Source organism: Canis lupus, chromosome 1 (genome assembly GCF_048164855.1).
Source record: "Canis lupus baileyi chromosome 1, mCanLup2.hap1, whole genome shotgun sequence".
In the NCBI taxonomy this organism is placed as follows: Eukaryota; Metazoa; Chordata; class Mammalia; order Carnivora; family Canidae; genus Canis; species Canis lupus.
The window spans coordinates 20,205,740-20,224,275 of record NC_132838.1 but is presented as its reverse complement, the minus strand read 5'-3'; the positions used below and the strand labels follow the sequence as shown (position 1 = coordinate 20,224,275).

Here is an 18,536-nt window from a genome sequence, read left to right as displayed (position 1 = left end):
TGCAAAGATGAATCAGGAAAGGGCTTGTACAAAAGTAACAGGAACACAGAATATGTCCTAACTCAGGGTCCCTACAACAAGTACAAACTAAATGATCTAGGGAAACAGTGGAGGTTTTATTTGTTCTGTGCCTTGAAAGATAAGGCAAGGGTGAGGGCGTTCAGAAGTAATGAGAGGCAAGCAGTGAGAAGGTTAAGAAGATGGGCTGGATCAGTAAGAATGTTAAAATGCAAGTGGTAATAACTAGAAAAATATTAGTGAAGAGTTTAGTGAAAGAAAATATGAAAAATAGAATTTTCTCTCCCAAATGTACCTTAAGTGTCACATATTCATTCAAAATACAGCACGATGGGATCTCAGAAGGCAAAACTCTCCAATCCCACTGGTTTTCATTATTGCCTTGCTATGTCTCTTGGCCATATGAGCCAGGACCTAGGACTTCAGTGACCTTTCTGCCATGGCAAAAACACAAAAAAATATTGATCTAACATCCAGATTTTTTATCATTAGACTTTGTTTCCACTTCAATTTTCTTTTAAACTTTGAGTGATATTGTTCCTTTATAATTAAGCTCTGAGGTCATCCATGTACTCTACCAAGGGCCATTTCCAACCAGGCTTCCAAGATGCCAAGCAAGCCCACATGGGACACACATATTGAAGGCTTTCCTGAGTTTCCTCATGTCTTTTTTTTTCTCCCATTAATCCCAATTAAGGCTGCATACTTCCAAGGAAGACGTGAGGAGAGCCAGCTCTGGGGATTCTGTGTCCAAAAAGGGTCAAGGAAATGTGGGATCGATGGTTACGCACAGAGTAAAGCAGCAGTACACGTCTTTCTCACTACCAAGAGAACTATTCAACAGCCTTTTATCCAGAAAAAAAAAAAAAACATAATTTTTTTCAAGAGACATTCTCCCATAATAAGACATTCTTTCTTTAAAAACGTCTTTATTTATTAGTCAATAGTTGGTAAATATTGACTTTATTAGTCAATTGTTGGTAGATATTTCTTTTGAACTACTTTTTTCCCAGTAGCAATAAGGGAATTGAAATGATCTATCTATCCATTCTTACCTCCCTGCCTAATCCTATCACTTAGAAAAAAATGACTGAGAATTAAGAATAACTAGAACTAAACCTACACAAGGCACTATTGCTCTTTACTCACCTGAGTTTTCCAGCCTTGATAATTAGGAAACGACAGTCAAGAGCCTCAAGTCACAGCCAGCAATCAATCAGCTGTCTCTAGTAGCTTTGTCTTTTTGCCAAAGACGTCACCATTTGTCTGGTCCTAGGATACTCACTACCTTCAGTGCCCTCGAGGGCCACCTCAGGAGCTTCCCACACTGAAGGGTGGTTTATTTAACCTGGCACAGCAAGTACCAGCAAAAGATGGTGAGGCTCACAGAGTACAACCACCTGTCACTTCTTATTAGACATTTCGCATTGGAGATTTGTTTTGATAAAGGGCATCGATGCTACTTACGTCGGATAACTGAATTGGAATTAAAATACCATTGTTCCTATTATTGAGAAACATAATTATTAGCATTAAAATAGGCTCATCCCCAAATTAGATTATTTCTAGACATTCTGTGAGGCTGTCACTCAGAGCTGTCCTTGTCAGACCCACCCACTCCCACAGTGTCTCTTCCACTTCTGCTCTGCTGAGAGCCCCATTCTGGGTGGATAGAGGAACGCCACACTCACACGGGCTGGTGGAGGACAGAACTCGGAGCAGAGACCTAAGAGCTACTGTACGCTCTTCCCTGGATGCACCACCAGGCCCAAAAAGAACCCCTGTAAAGATGGACTAATAACCCATGCAACCTCTCTGGAGGATTTTATTGCTGGAAAAAAATTCATAAAAAGCTGAAGGGATAGTAAAAACAACTGTCCTAACGTGTTTCTCCATACTAACCTCAGGTCAAAATGCTCCAGGGGGACACTTGAACGTGAGGAATACAGTCTTTCTCTACTCCACCTGCCGGCTGGTGTCTTCCCAGGACAGCACCACTCACCATAAGACCCCCTTCTCTGAGTTCCTAGCGCAGATGTTTGCACCATTCATTACTACTTTGTCAACCTCTCTAGAACTATTCCGTGGAACTATTGCTCACTTCTCCCACTGGTATTCCACTTTCACATATATCAATGACTTTTTACTCCTGGTAAGAATATAAGACGTGAGGTTAGGACCTTGGTTACTGTGCTTCTGCTTCACCCACAGAACCTATCACAGAATAGGTAGGTATACAATACGTACCTACTGCTTGATTAGCAAGAATGGTGGTAGAAGCATCACTGAACCAAGAGTGACTTTATACCGCACATGGTGCTGCCACACAAATGGAGTTCAGTATAATTGAATATGAAGCCACACAAAAAGCATAAATCAAGGCAAGGTATAATCCATTTTTAATTTTTTAAAAAAGCAAACGATAACACCCCATGGGGCCTGAAGAACTCGGGATTAATGCACTGAAAAGTCAGCAGAGGAGCCCGATGAAGTGCTCACGGTCAACATCATCAAAAATATTTCCGTGGTGAACATTTTTGAATGCCGGCATTGTCTTTCTGCAGGACACACGATCCATGCTCCTGATCCCCCTGCTCGGCAATCAGACCATAAGAGTCCCACATCTGGATTCCTGCGGAAATGAAGCATGTGCTGGAAACACATAAGGAGAAAACCAGGGTGACTTTTTGTGGACTTGATCTGCTATTTATTTCCAGGATGAGTTTATTAGTATCAACCAGAAATAAAACTATTAAATAAAAATAGAGGTCAATGTGGAAGCTTTTAAATAGACTTCAAGTTTAGAAAGGCACCCTCCTTTTAGGACAATTCTGACTTGATCCTCACTTAGACCCCACTTATGTCCATCATTTCAGTTAGCTGGCCAACACACCTAAGTGGTCAATGCATTAGCAAGTGTGCACATGAAAGTTCCATCTGCACGAATGGTATCAGCTCCTTTCTTCCCCCCATCCCCACTCATTGATAGACGCTGAGGACCTGCATCCTACATCCTCAGCTCCACTTACTTCCCCCTGTGTAAACCTGTTGGATAAAGTAATGCAGTGGACGAGTCCACGCTTTTGGATTGGACAGAGTTGGGTTTAAATTCCAGGTCCTTCCTTTGCTAGCTGTGAGTACAAAGGAAGGTTGGGTGACAACTAAGCCTGAGCTTCGAAATGGAAATAATAATAAATTCTCACTGTTTTTTTTTTTGTTGAAGGTCCAATAGGTGCTCGATACATGTTAATTCCCCTTGGCCATCCTCGCCAGGCCTCTGCCCCTAGGAGCTAGACCCCTAAGTCCATAGCGTCTACCACTAGAAGGACTCCTGCCTTAATTCATTAACCACAGGAACCAAGATCCACTTATTACCCTGCCTCCAAATGCCTCCCCAGCCTGCAGTTACCTGCTGACATTCTTTGTCCACCAGACCAGACTCATTTCAATGGATGCAAGCCCAAATATAGCTCAAAATCAGCACATTACTATGAGGAACTGTAATTTGGAGTTCTAGCCAACACCATCCTACCCTAGCCACACCCAACTTCACTTCCCCTGCCACTGAACCATGCCCAAGTCCCAGAGCAGCTTCCTAGGGAGTCTTCAGTGAGAGATCCATTTCAAGGCTAGAGAAAGAAAATATGCATCTCATTTGCATCATTTGACTTAAAGTCTAAAAGTCCTTTATTACATTGTTTTGTTGTATTAAAAAGCCCTAGTCAGAAAAAAATAAATATAAATATTATATAAGGAGAGGAAACAGTTACATAAGAAGCCATCCAAGCTCTGTCTCATTAAGAGACGCTATAAAAATCCATGGTTAAGTGCAGCTATTTATGAGCCAAGCTGTGTAGGTTTGAAACCTGAAACTGTTGTGTCGTTTGGGACCATTTGCTTAATCCCTCTGTGCCTCAATTTCCTCATCTGTAAAATGAGGATAGTAATAGCACCTACCTCATAATGATGTTGTTATTATTAAATAAATTAATGCATTTAAAGCACGTGGAACCACACTCGCCATATGATGAGTGGTAGTGTTGCCTGGTACTCCTAACTGCAGAGGCAGTTTTCAGTTGATGGACATCGTCAGCTTTAGAGGGAATTCATACCAATCCCAAATTGTGCAGTATAGACAATTCTCAGGGGCGGGGTCTGTTATGAGTTCAGCTGTGTCCTCCTCAATATCCATATGTCTGAGTCCTAACCTCCAGTACCTTAGAATGTGCCTTATTTGAAAATGTAGTTAGCTGGTATTTGCTGTGAAGTCGTACCTGAGCAGGGTGGGCTCCTAACCCAGCATGACTGGTGTTGTTATAAAAAGGGGAAATTTGCAGACACATACAAAGGGAGGATGTCACGTGAAGATGAATGTAGAGAATAGGGTGATACTCCTAAAAACTTAAGAGCACCAAAGATCGCCAACAAACCACAGAAGCTAGGGAAAGGGCATGGGGCAGTCCTCAGAAGGAACCAGCATGGCCAATGAACAGATTGCTAGCCTCCAGAACCAGGAGACAATAGATTTCTGTTGTTTAAATCACCAAATTTGTGGTACTTTGTTACGGCAGCCATAGCAAACAGAGACACAGATCCAGATGTCACTTTGGGATGAGGTCAGCCAAGGAAGAGCTGCTCGTTGAGCACCCCAGGACAACTGTGCTGTGTTAGCAGGGGAGGGGCTGTCTAAGGCACAATCTCTGTCTGTGCTCAGGACCAACAATGTCACTGAGGAGGCATGCCTGAGCGTGTGCACACACACACACACACACACACACATTGTATAGTCAATGTCCAATGAGCCATAGGACAATCAGTGTTCCAAGAGCTCAGAACTAAATAGTCAAAAAAGGCTCTATCTAGTAAGGTCCCAAATGCATTCCAGCACTGGGTAGAAATAGTTAAATTCCTACAAACTTTCCTAAAGCCAAGAAATCCATCCTCAAGGATCTTGCATGCCCCTTTCCACACTGTCTCTAATTCTAGCTGCGCCTTTCTCAGCACATCCTTTGGGGTGTATCTCTCCAACCCACAGTCGCTCTCACACACATGTGCAATTCCTCCCCTTTTGTTCCTTCAACTTTCCTTGCAATAGATGCTTCACAGCAACAATCCCATTAGCTTTACAAATGCTGTTTGGAAACCCAAGCAGAGCCATTGCTTTCTCCAGTGGTGGGGAATTTGGTACTCCAAGTGATTTTTTTCATCCCAATTTCAGGGTCACGCTGCTCGGATATACAAAGTGGGGAGAGGAAGATGAGTGGGAGAAAATCTTCCCCCAACAGAAATGTGCAGCTTTCCCTGGAAGGCACCAATGCCACAACAAACAAACATATAAATAATAAATATTCTTTTACTAAAATGATAAGTCTCACTTCAGTAAGCAACACATTATGCACCATACTGGTGTAATAAAGCGCACATCCCCTTGAATCATTCCCACTAATACAATGTATTCAGTGCTCATATGATTACACTTTTACAGCCTGTTAGCAAAAACACATACAATTGCAAAGTGCCGCTAATGCAATGTGACAGAGTTCTGTTATTACAAGAAGAAGTTGTCAGCACCGAGCAATTGATTTTCCTTCATCTCCTTCCTGCCTCTGCCCGTCCTCCCCACCTCTCCTGGAGATGTTTATTTTGTACCCTGGGTGCAGTCCTTTATCTGAATCAATTCTGATATAATGTAGAGAAGGAATACGAAGACAACGGGAAAAAATTAACACTAATCTAGGTATTCTAAGGGGAAGAAGCTTCCTTTAGGGACATTTTCCTCCGAAAGTCTTTATTGAAGCTCCAAGAACCATGGCTCCCTTCCCGCAGCACAACAATCTGGTCTTTTTGTTCTTTTATGCCATGTCTATGTATTTTCCCCTTATCGTCCCTTCCTTCTTCTCATAAAATAAAATACAGGTGGCTTTAAGGTATGAGGACTCCTACATCCTAACTGATTCACTTCCACGTGTTTTGAATAGCAGTGGAGGGGAAAATAAGGAACACAGGAAGCCAAAGAGAATAAATATTTGATTATTTCTCGGTTAATAGTTTCCTTGTAAATGTTTGCCTTTATTCACAAGGTGACCATAGATAGATTAAACAATGATACTTTCTGAAGATGAAAAGAAATCTATGTCCAGCACCAGTAACTTAATCCAGAGTCACGGAACAGCGCAACTGGATAGCCCTTCCAATAGAGATCGTCAAGTCCAATGCAGTTATTTTACAGGTGAGAAATCCAAACTCCAAAAGTTAAGGAATTTATCCAGGTTCTCATCGCCTCGTTAGTGTCAGAGCTGAATCTAGAAGTCGTCGTCTTTTGCTGATCTACTATACTGTGCCTTTAAGTGTAACACACATACATCAATATATGTGTTACTGAATTACCAGATGGCCCTTAACACCTCCATTTTCTGTGTCTTGCTTATGATAGAATAGGAAAGTTTCACTTGTCAATGTAGGTGTGAGGGAGAATAGACAAGTTCATGAAAATTCCTTGATGGACTTCTGAAAGAGCAAGTTTCCAGAGGAAACATTAAAATATCTTGATTTATAGATTCCATCTTGGGGGGTTACACCTTCCTAGGATACAAAAAAAGGGCTATTTCTTCCTTGCCCTGTTTAAAACGTATAATTCCCACATCTTCCTCTTCCCGTCCCACCTCATTAAGTGGATGCACCCTTTATTGGTTCCTAACATAAATGCTGACACCTCTTCTTTTGCTCAGCAGGATCTCATTTTAACGTGCCCTCGAATATCTAAGAGCCACACGGAGTATGGGTTATAGCAAGATCTCCAGGCATTATTGTACATTAATATGATAGAAAGTTAAAGCCTCAGCCAGTTGGATTTTGACTCACTGGACCAGTTGAGCCTGTGGCTCTGGCTACACTTCTCATTTTTAAAAATTGACCGCAGAGTTTGGGACCTTTTATCTTGGCGATGACTCAAGGTATTCCCATGTGTGAATAGAGAGTGTAGGAGCGGGTATTGTTAATCTGATTTTGGTTTTGGCTTATGATGCCAACTAGCAAAAATTCATGGGTGAAAAGCATTTAGTTTGGGCCAAAAATTATCTGTGATGAGTAAGGGCTTATAGATACGGTCTCTGTTTGAGAAGAACCACTCTCCATGGCTTCACGCTCCTGAGGTATGCATACTAAGAAACAAACACAGAAAGAAAGAAGGGCCGACCTCACATAATATAATGTAGCAAACTTTTGGAGGCACTGGTCTGCTGTGATAGAAGTGGCATCGGGCAACTTTATAGGGCTCAGGGGGACTCAGTTGGTAATGTACCCCTCATCATTGTTACTCCCCTTCCTCCAATTAACATCATTGCCTGATGCCCCTACCTAAAAACCCCTTTCAATAGTATTCTTTGCTTTCCTCTTTCCATATCACAACTATCATGTCCGATTTCTTATCATGCCCCTATATCTACTAATTCGTATTAAGCCATTAGATAACAAACACCACATGTGACCTTAACAATGGCAATGTCCTATTGTTAAAACTAATATAATGGGTAGCAATTACGGTACTACCCCCTCTCTGGTTACTTTTTTTAAAAAACTTCTTTTTGCAAAAAGCTTCTTTAAACATTGATGCCCTTGAATAGTGAAAATGACTTGTGTCTGGTGTAGAGGTGCTGTGATACTCCTGAAAGCCCACGAAGACATCCGGGCACTCTGCCTTCCAATTCTGTAGTCAATAAAGAAAAGAGACAAGAGAAGATTTTCTTTGTCCATATTCCAGGTCAGTTCATGCCTATATATGGCAGGCACGGTACCGAGTGCTCTGGGAAAAGGAAAGGTGAAGAGTGACACACAGGCTGGGGCCTCCAGGAATTTTTAAGTCTAAGAAGGACAAATTCATAAGTGCCAAGAGGCATAAGAGAACTGCCACAAAATGTTTGCAGAGCTAGGAGAGGTGAATTCCTACTCAAAGCACCGGTCAAGGCAGCATGAAAATCAGCTCTGGTCACTATGGGAGGAGGTGATAAAACATGAAGCTCTGGGGCTTGGCCACTGGGAGAAGCACAACCAGTATTAAAAATCAAGCAGACTTCCCCTAGGAGCTAGTTATGCTGAGGGTGGTTATGACATCGCTGATGGAAACTGTCATCTCCTGCTGTTAGCATGAGGCATTCGGGCCAGCTGAAGAGTTGGGCAGGGTCCCATGCATATGTTTGCTTATATCTCCATGTGTTCATTTATCAAGCACCTTAACCAACTATGATCTTCTTCAGAACAGTAAATAAAATAACAAATGAAACATGGGCTAAGGCAAAGTTGGTTTTACTACAGGCCTTTTCATAGGCAGAGAGACCATAACATGACAATAATGAAATATAAATGACCTACACGAAAAAAGATACTTACTGAAGAATCAGTTCTTTCTGAAATAATTCTTAAGGATCTTTTGATAAAGAAATCACATCGTGATATTGCTGATAGGATAATTTTTCATTGAGGTAGGAGGGAGAAATGCAGTAAAGGGTTCCTAAAAGCCAGAAAAGCCTAAGTCAATTGTTAGCCTGGGCACAAAACAACAACAAAACAAAACAAAAGAACCCTGTTCATTTATTGGTACAAGGCCGAATGAGTACTTATCATTCAACTGCTGGGAATGGGGGAGGCCAGTTAAATAATGCTGTTCTTAGATAATGTGACAGGTCGTCACTAACACTCTGCCAACATTCCCAGAGTGTGGCCTGGTGCATTCTGATAGCCTCCTGAGCCTCTCTGCCTAAAAGGTTTTCCATCCATTCTGTCTTACAGGCCGGGAGTTACAGAGGTGTTAACACCCCAGGACCAATCCTCAATCAAGTTGGTAGAAATTAATCCAGATTCATCCCACCACAGTGATACAACCCTGATGTGTGCACTACAGTCTGCCAGAGTCCCCAGTAGTCTTAGGCCTCAGTGGGCCACAGCTGTGATCCCATCATTAATGTATCTTTTATTGCCTTTCCTCACCCTGTCTCAATCGCCCACTCTGTCTGGGCTTCCGGCGATCACCTCCCTGAGAAAAAACTTGTACCTGAATTGTTGTCTCAGGAGCTACTTGGGGGAAAACCAAACTAAGACCCATCACTTTTTCACATGTGGATGTGTCAACGAATAAATATTTACTGAGTATCTGTTACCTACATCACACCGTTCTAGATTTAAACAAGCAAGTTTAAGTCCCCAGTAGCAAAGAACTCAAAATCTAGGTGGGGGGGGGGGGGGAAGGGAGGAGGCAAGTAAAACATGGATTCATCAAATATTAAACAACAAACCAGGCAGTGTGTGATGAGTACAAAATAAACCTTCTCAGAAAAGTTCAGGACACCTGGGTGACTCAGCGGTTGAGCACCTGCCTTTGGCCCAGAGCGGGATCCTGGAGTTATGGGATCGAGTCCTACATCAGGCTCCCTGCGTGCAGCCTGCTTCTCTCTCTGCCTGTCTCTCTCTCTCTCTCTCTCATCTCTCATGAATAAATAAATAAATAAAATTTAAAAAAAAGAAAAGTTGTAGAATGCATGGCTTTGGGTAGATGGTATGAAAGGGCAAGAACAATCCTATTGGAATGACATAAATGTAGATATACATGGTCTCTAACAAGAAATTTTTTAAAAGATTTTATTTATTTATTCATGAGAGACACAGAGAGAGAGAGGCAGAGATATAGGCAGAGGGAGAAGCAGGCTCCATACAGGGAGCCCACTATGGGACTCGATCTTGGGACCCCAGAATCATGTCCCAAGGGGATCATGACCTAAGCCAAAGGCAGATGCTCAACTACTGAGCCACCCAGGTGTCCCTCACAAGAAATTCTTCATTAAAGAGACCTACCAAAATGTGATTGACCCAGTACTTATCAAACATCTCTGATCCTGGAAACTTTTCTTTACGTAATATTTTGTTGACAAAATCTCTTGAACAACAGGGCACACTTTGGGAAATGCTGTCAAGTTCCAGCTTTGAACATTGAAATCCGATTCCTCAGTCATTTTAGCCAAGGGCTTCTCTCCTGCCAGCCTCATTGGCCAGCTCAGATACGAAGTAACTCATTACCTTAAGCCCATTTGGATAAAACATATAGACTGACCAGTCTTCCAAGATACTTGGATTTTTCTATATGATATCAGAGTGAATGTATGATGATATCTTTCTAATAGCTACGACACTACTCTAAGCCCTGGGAACAATAAGGAGAAGCTGACAGATATTGACTCCTTTCTTTAGAACTAACTGCCTTGGAGAGAAAATGATCAGTTTGTTCTCCATGAGATATATATATGTCTTTTCAGAGCTATTATTATCTGTATCAGATGAAGCACAGTATCAGATGAAGTGCAACCTTGCTGCTTGACATCAGACTCCAGAGAACTCTGGGTGATTTTGGTGAATCACTTCACTTCTCTGCATCTCTATTCCTCATCTGTCAAATACAGCTACTTCAGAGGGCTCTAATGAGACAATACATGTAAAGGGCTTGCCATTGTTCCTGACCCATAGCAAGAGCTCAACAAGGGTAGCTCTATCTGATACCAGCAGCAGATTAGAACTAGGATGACTCTCATTACTTGGTTCCCTTGAATGGATTTCACTCCCCTGTAACCAAAACTGCCTCCACTCGAACATACCCACAACTTGGGTACCTCACAGTGTCCAAACAGTGCCTACATGAGCCAGACACAACACAGATGAGTTCTTAAAAAGAGGTCTTGAATTTCTTCCAGAGGAAATTTTTCCCACTGATGCAACTGTGGGAAATCTGAATATAAAATGTGAAATTCACTCTCCTGACAATTGTTCAGTAGAGAAATTGTTGCATAAAACAAGATCGACTTGCTTATCAACTTTTTCAGAGAGTTTGGTGAAGTGTTTTTTTGTTTTTGTTTTTTTTAAAATCACTTTTCTCCCTCGCCTTCTTGCCTTGATGAATACAATTGCACTGAGGACTTTTTGAGTTGGTTGTAGTCTCTTTCTCCTCACTTCTTCCTAGATTCAGTTTGGTAGGAAAATCTTGTGCACATATAGGTCATTCCTAACATCAAAACATCATGGTGGGTTCAGGGTATAAGACTGGATCTTCATGGAATATTCTTTTCCTTTCTCTCCTCCTCCTACTTATTTGCTTCTCTTCTTTTTCTCTTCTTCTCCAGTCCCTCTGACTCTATTTGCCCTTCCTATCTCTCCCTCCCTACTCCCCCTTGTCTCTCTGATTCTCTCTATCATATATATAATATGCTCTTCCATCCATCTTTATGTCTGGCTCTGGCTCTCTATCTCTTAGTGTGTCTGTCTTCTCTGGGTATCTCTATTTCTCTCTCTGCCCCCTTTCTCTCTTTCTCTCTCTCTCTCTCTTCCTCTATCTCTCGCTGACTCTTTCTCAGGTCTCTCTGTCTCTCTTTTTCCAGGTTTCTTTTTTTTTCCCCTGCTCTTGACTCTCTTTGTCCCTACTTCTCCTTTTCTCATAGCATGAACCCTGGTTGAAACCAGACTCTGTAATTTGTATTGTTCTTTAAGAGAAAATTTCCTGATGTAAATGGAATGTACAACATTTACTACTGCTGACAGCCTAATGAGTGACACAGTATCAGCAGACTTCACCAAATGTGTTGGAGGGGGGAGAAAACGACCCTCTCAAATCACTGCAAACACTGAAGCAGATGAACAAAGGAAATTAAACCAGTTGCATCCAACAGACTTTGAAACACACCCACAAACCTTCCCTGCCCCCTCCTCCATCAGCAGATCTTCACACTTTTGCTAATACCAGCTGGTTCATACGCTCCAGAAGTATCACCCTCGCCAGTTACTGAAAGTGAGACTTCAAATATGGGTTAAATCCACTCTGGTCATTAGCCAGTCTTCTGTCCAATTTTTCCCCTGGATTCTCTTCACCTGGAAATTGTGCATGCTTCATACATCTATCATAGGAAAAATACTGAAGCTACTGGGACAGAGAGAGGAAGAAGGGGAAACTTGACAAATGTGGTCCAGAAATTCAGTTTTTTTCTCTGTTTTAAAAGCAAGCAAAGAAATCAGAAGGACATTACTAGTTTCAATTTAGTGGTAACAAGTAAACATGTGCTCCACAGACACAGAGAAATCTCTGATATTTGTGTGAGATCTTTTGGCAGACATGTCAAAGAATGCGAGGTTAACCAGATGATGCTCACAATCTATCCTGAGAGTTTATAACCATCTGATCTTTACTCAATAGCAAGCAGGCAGCTAGAGAAACTGAATCACAGTTATGTCTTGCCCCTCCCACATCTTGTCTTAGAGAAGCATAGACAAGATGGACCTGAACAAAATCTAAGAGGTAAAGCTTTTTGGAGGCACCTTCTTTATTGTTCTTGGGACCCCAGGATTTAAACACACACACACACACACACACACACACACACACACAAATACACAGCACCTGGTGGTTGCCCAGATCCTGTCCCTCTTGCCACCCCATCCCCCAGCTTCTGGCCTCCATCCAAATAATATCCTTACAAGCTTAACATTTTCTTGGGTTCCTACCATCTCTCCTTTTTGGTGACAGATATTTATTGTTGTAATTTTATTTCTTCAAAGTCGTATACTCTCTCCTCTAAGAGGTAGCCTACTTGATCTAGACTAAACCAATTCACAAGAATGGATTTATTGGGCTAATCTGTTTCTACTGTAAAAAGGCATTTATTCAATGCAATAATGAAAATCTAAGAGGACTCTAGTGGTAAGCATTTTAGGCATTATGGTTGGGTAACAGTAAAACCTTCTGAAGGCACAGTAGCTGCCTATGCTTTTTGAAAGGGCTAGTTTGGGATAAGCCTCAAGATTCTATGCCCTTCCTATTGAATTTCTCTACTTCATCATACATTGATCAAGATAGAGTGTCTCAGAGTGTGTGCTCCTGCCTACCAATCTGTCAGAGGCACATATCATTATGCACCAGAAGTTAACCATGTTCATTATACAATAGAATTTTAGTTAAAGCAGGCACATCCTAGTACCAGTTTAAAAGACTCAAGTGCTCCAATAGTTTTGTTAGAACCGGGATTTACTTGCAAAGCAGCCCTAGAACTTGGGACCCAAGACAATGTCCTATAGGGCACCAAGAAACTTTTATTTCATGCCTTTTTTAGGTGATAGCTTTAATGATTTGGACTCAAGGCTTTTTGCAACCTTTAGGAATAAGGGAGTTCAAAGTGGAGCAAAGTTAAGATAGATTAGCAAGGAGATAAATTTATTAGAGTTAAAATATTTTTAAAAAAAGAAGAAAGTACTAGGCTAATACACAGAAATGCTCATTTAATCTTTGTATCTAAAATAGAAATGATTGATTCAAACACTTAACAAATGTCCATTGATTGCCTACTATGTGCTAAACATTGTGTTGGGTAAAGGACTCCAAAAGGGAAGAATGTATACACAGCAATTTCTAATCTCATAGAGATTATTTTTGTCTAGCTGGGGAGGCAGACAACTAAGCAAATATAAGAAATGTAGTAAATCTTATAATAGAAGTGCAAAAAACTACTCAAGTCTGTACAATGACATGCCAGGGACATCTAACCAAATTCAAAAGATGGGAGTAGGAAGGTGAAGGATGATGGGAAAAGTCAAGGAAGGCCTTCAAGAATCTTTAGGAACTAAAAACATCAGTAAGTCTTAGTGTCTTGAGTTCAAGTTAGGTGTAATAGAGATATGATTAAAAAACAATTGTTAGAGAAAGAAGGGTTGTATTAGTTTGTTAAGAGTTTTGATTGTATCCTAAGGGCCACAGGAGCCACTGAAAACTTCTGAGCAAGCTAATGATGTAATCAGATGTGACTATGAGCACAATCAGAGTAAAAGAAAAGCCTGCATTTTGTAAATACAACTATTAACATATATGGAGTCCTCAAGGTTGTCAACATTTTCTCAAGAAATGTCTGGAAGGCATCAGATGCAAAAGAGCATGATCAAAGGCCATCTTGCTCTACTGCTCTACGAAACCAAATTCCCTGTTGAAGTTGCAGGGTCTGGCACCCCCTGCCTTTTGTCTTGGCAAAAGAACATGATTTAGAAGCATAGAGGCTTGTCTAGATTTGAGGAAGGTCAGATTAATCAATCTTAAAATATTCACTGTCCTGCATAGCATAAGCTACCAATCGGACCTATCTTTTTCCATCAAAGATTCAGTCAGCAAGACTTACAACTACTTAGTCCCTGGAAATGGAGCCACAGGGCAGCAGGTTACGGAGTCCTAACCCAGTTTGTGGTGATCTCACAGTTGGACAGAGTGCAATATTGACAAATGGCCCTCATATGACCATGGTCTCTGAGGGAAGGACTCACTTACAGACTTTCTAGTAGTCCTTGGCGGAGCCATGTAAGGGGGATTAGTGGCAGATAAAGCTCATCTCTCTCCCTCTCTCTCAGCGCCACCCTCTTATGAACTAGGTCTGTTAACTTCATCTGATACAACCTGTTTCACCTTGTCTAGAAGAGTGGGGGCCCAGGGTCAGAATATGCCTGTGCTTTCTGACCCCAAGGTCTTTCACACAATCGATATGCAGTCCACAACAACATTTGATAGAGCCATTGTTAATTGACTCTGTTTTCATTGTTTGTTTGATTTTATAACTAAACTAGTCTCCAAGGAGTAAACTTTCTAGTCCACCATATGTACTATACAGTTAATTATAACACACTCCCTCTCTTACCCATGGACCCTGAACATAAGGATGTTTCTAGTCTACATATGGTGAACAATACTGTTCATGCATTCTACCCTCAACGCATTTCCTAGAGCCCTCACACAGTGGACATTAATGACTTCTTTGGGCCCCTTCTGGTTTCACCAGATGAACAGAAATGAAAATAAGCAGCTGTCATACTTTAACTTAAAAAAAAAAAAAAAAGAAATTCATCAAGCCTAATCCAATTTGGAGAAGTATTTGGCTTAGAGAGAAGGAATCGGCTGTACCATTGATGGCAAAAAGCTCACTTACTAATGCACCACTTCCTGACATTCAATTTGCACAATTTGTCTCTTATTATCTGGCAACTCTCAGAAGATTTTGGAAGCAGGAAAAAAGAAGGCAGAAACATAACAAGCAGTAAGATTAAGAAGTGAGAATGAGGGGGGCACCAACTTGAGAGTCAGTTACCCAACTCCTAGACCATGTCTCTAGGCCCATCAATGCCTGTTGACAAGCCACTCCAACCAGATAATGGCCATAAAAGGGAACCAAATGGAAGGTTAGCCAACACACAGTAATAAAACAAAAGCCACTTTATGTTAGTTACCCGGCACTTTAGACACCAGAGAACTCATTCGAATCTAAACTTAGATATGATATATCTGAGAATATTACCATACACCTAGACAGGGAAAATTGCATATTTTCCATCATAAAAAAAATATCAAAATGTTTTATCTGTGCTTCTGCAATTCAAAAATGACTGAAGCTGTGAACTTCAAATTTGGCAAGATTGTAGTCCTCATTAAGGAAGGGAATGAAAGCCAATTTTGAAGAAAAATGGTTTCCTATTTTTGAGTGTAGAAGGTTGAAACAATGAGTGTTGAACCTAAGATGAAGAACATTCCCTCTGCTGTTTTAGTTTCCATTTGGATAAAGATTATTAACCAGAGAATAAAACTAGGCATGTCTCTTTTTTGACTTATAAAAGAAAACATCTTTCCTGAGTCCTTCATTTCTAGCTTTCTAAATCGAAGTTCAATGTGTTTCATGAAGCTAAGATGTAAAATTAAACTACCTCACAAGCAGATAATTCATAAAATTACCGTACCTTGGCCTGTGTAGACCTGGGGTCATCTATCCCCACATATTTTTGGAGTTAAGTGGCTGGGGTACAACACGCAGGATGTGTGAGGGACTAAAAGGATACTCTTAGAGGACGTGTAGCTTTGGAATTTCCTGATTTGACTGCAAAGATTTCAGTCTTAACACTGTGTCAATATTGGTTTTAAATATATACATATTTGTTTATTGGCACACACGCACATACACACAGGAATCGCATCCATAAAATGCACCCACATCTGTGGTTAAACACAGCAGCTGCTTAACAGCCCAGTATAACAATCTGAAAAAAAATTGGGACCTGAATTCAGAGTCCCACATCCAGGCTAAGCTGCAGCGGGAACCGAGGCCCTGTATGAGGAATGCTGCCGTGAGAACTCTCCAAGATTCCCCCACGTAGAACTCCTTTGCCAAATTCACAGCATGCTTCTCAAAGTTTGGATTTGATCATGAAAGACCCTAACTTTATTCCTTACTCTAATAATTGTCTTGTAATAAATACTTTGAAGACTGGCTCAAAGTAGAACCAGGGCAACTTGAAGTCTATGCAATGTGTACATTTTCTGCCCCCCCCCCCCAGATCTCTGTGACATCGATGAACAAAAGAAACAAAAGTAATTCAAAGGGCCTGGCCACACGACCACAAAAGAAAAGGCCTGTCCCATGAGCAAGTGTCCCACAGGTGCCAGCACAGGAGCCAGCGCGCACCTTTTGTTAAGCAACCCCCACCATCGCACCTCCTTTGGCCTGCACTCCCTGTGTCTGATAACCTGAGTGAGAATCATCTGGGAAATTACCGAGGAAACGCACAGCAGTCTGAAATCACACCCGTAAATCATCAGGGCACACAAGAGTGGGTAATCTGGAGTGTAAGGTGCTCTGACTTCATGAATTTTCTGCCAGTGACTGAGATTTTTGGAGATCCTGCCAAGGGGTGTACAAAAGAGAGAGTATGTCACCTTCCTGTCATCTGTAAGTGCCTGATTCTCCAGATGCGGAGATGAGACATTTTTATTACAAAATGAGTTTGCAGATTTTCATTGCTGTTTTTCTCACTGAATTTCCTTTTTTCCTCTCTATGCATGTGTTTTCTTTTACTTTTTTTTTTTTTTTCTAATTTTGCTTTTTAACATGTGAGTTGAATCAGTGCATCTTACCCACACCCTACCACCACATTTTCCTTCCAACAGCTGCAGAATGAATTCCAATTACCCCAGCCCGGCACTCAAGGCCCTCTGTAATCTGACTGCATTCATTCATTATTCATTTATTCATACGTTCACTTATTCATTGTTTTCATTAAATTTGTATTTATTAAGCATCTATTATGTCTGCATGCAATGATAGGAGTGGAAATACAAGAAGAAGATACGTTATCTGCACCAAGGAACCGAGAGTCTAGCATGAAGCACACACAATAACTATTATAGAATGGAGCAATGTATGAGCACCATGGGACAATTGAGAACACTGTGCCTAATTTTGCCCTAAAGGAGATGTAAAGTGTGAGCTACGGTTCAAAGCCTGAGTAGGATTTACCAAAGTACATACAAAATGAGGTGACAAGGACTGTTGTAAGTAGGAGGAACTGTGTGATCAGTCACTGGGTGAAGAAGAAAAAGGTGAGCAGAGGGTGAGAACCCAACATAACGTTTCTATGTGGTCTTGCTGTGATAGGTGGGTCAGGGGGGTGAGGACTGAGATACAGGAGAATAGAAAGGTTGGCAACAGTCTGTCCATATAAGGCCAGGAAAGGTCTACTAGGACGTTTGGTTTGTTTCATGGTTTGGTAGACATTGATTTTAATTAAGATTCTAGATTTGGTTAATCTAGAAAGCTTCTAGTTGACTTGTATTTTTGGAAAATCACTTGAGTATGCAACATGGAAGAGGTGCCTCCATTTCCCTTATCTGCTACCATTCTGCCTTTCAAAAGCTTACTCCATTCAGTTGAGTCATGCAGCAAGTAGGAACTATTTCTCCAACCCAAGTGTGCAAGAAACAAGCCTGCCCAAATTTTAATACAAGTCCCCTTTCTCAGGAAATGCAAGGTCCTCCTCCACCTTTCCCAAGATTCTGTTTTTCCAGGGTGAGTGCCTGGAGAACCTAACAGTTATTATATTGTATTGGCTCTATATTTTTGTAGGGGACCTGTCCTATGCCTTTATGCTGTAAGTCCCAGACTCCAATGAAACCAATCCCTATGAACAAAATGTTACTCTTCCTTCATAAAATCTTTGTTCTCCACTGAAGGCTTTGTGCCTAATATTTTTGCAAGTCTTTTTGGCCACTACTTTGGGTAGATCACCTGGAAATCTTGTTATTTTTCAAATTCTGAGTCAAGTAAGTATGAGGTGGGGCCTGAGTTTCTGCTTTTAACAAGTTCCATGCTGTTTGTCTATGGACTTTACTTTGAGTAGCCGGGATCTGCATGTTAATTATATCCTACTTTTCCTGAGACATGTCTTCTCTATTATTAATCTAGTATTGGGGATTTTTAAAAAAATAATTTAGTTATTCATATAACTCAAAGATACTAGATCTTTGAAAAAGAATATGCTTTCCACATCCTTGTACCCTCCACATGAAGGCTAGCTACCCAGTAACTGATGGCTTATGCCAAGATTTGCTGATCTTATGGTTCATACTGTTTTTCAGCCCTTTACTGGCTGTCAGTGATCCCCAGGATTCAGTTCAAACCCCTCAGATCATATTG

At 41.1% G+C, this 18,536-nt stretch overlaps 1 long non-coding RNA gene across 1 annotated transcript in view; it reads right to left on the bottom strand.

Annotated features, from left to right (window-relative positions):
• Positions 1-2,453: 2,453 nt before the first annotated feature.
• LOC140612796 (uncharacterized) overlaps positions 2,454-18,536 on the bottom strand; it is a 41,548-nt gene continuing 25,465 nt past the window's right edge. The window contains exon 3 of the long non-coding RNA XR_012013933.1: positions 2,454-2,670. This is a non-coding gene — a long non-coding RNA (uncharacterized lncRNA). The remainder of the gene's footprint in view (positions 2,671-18,536) is intronic.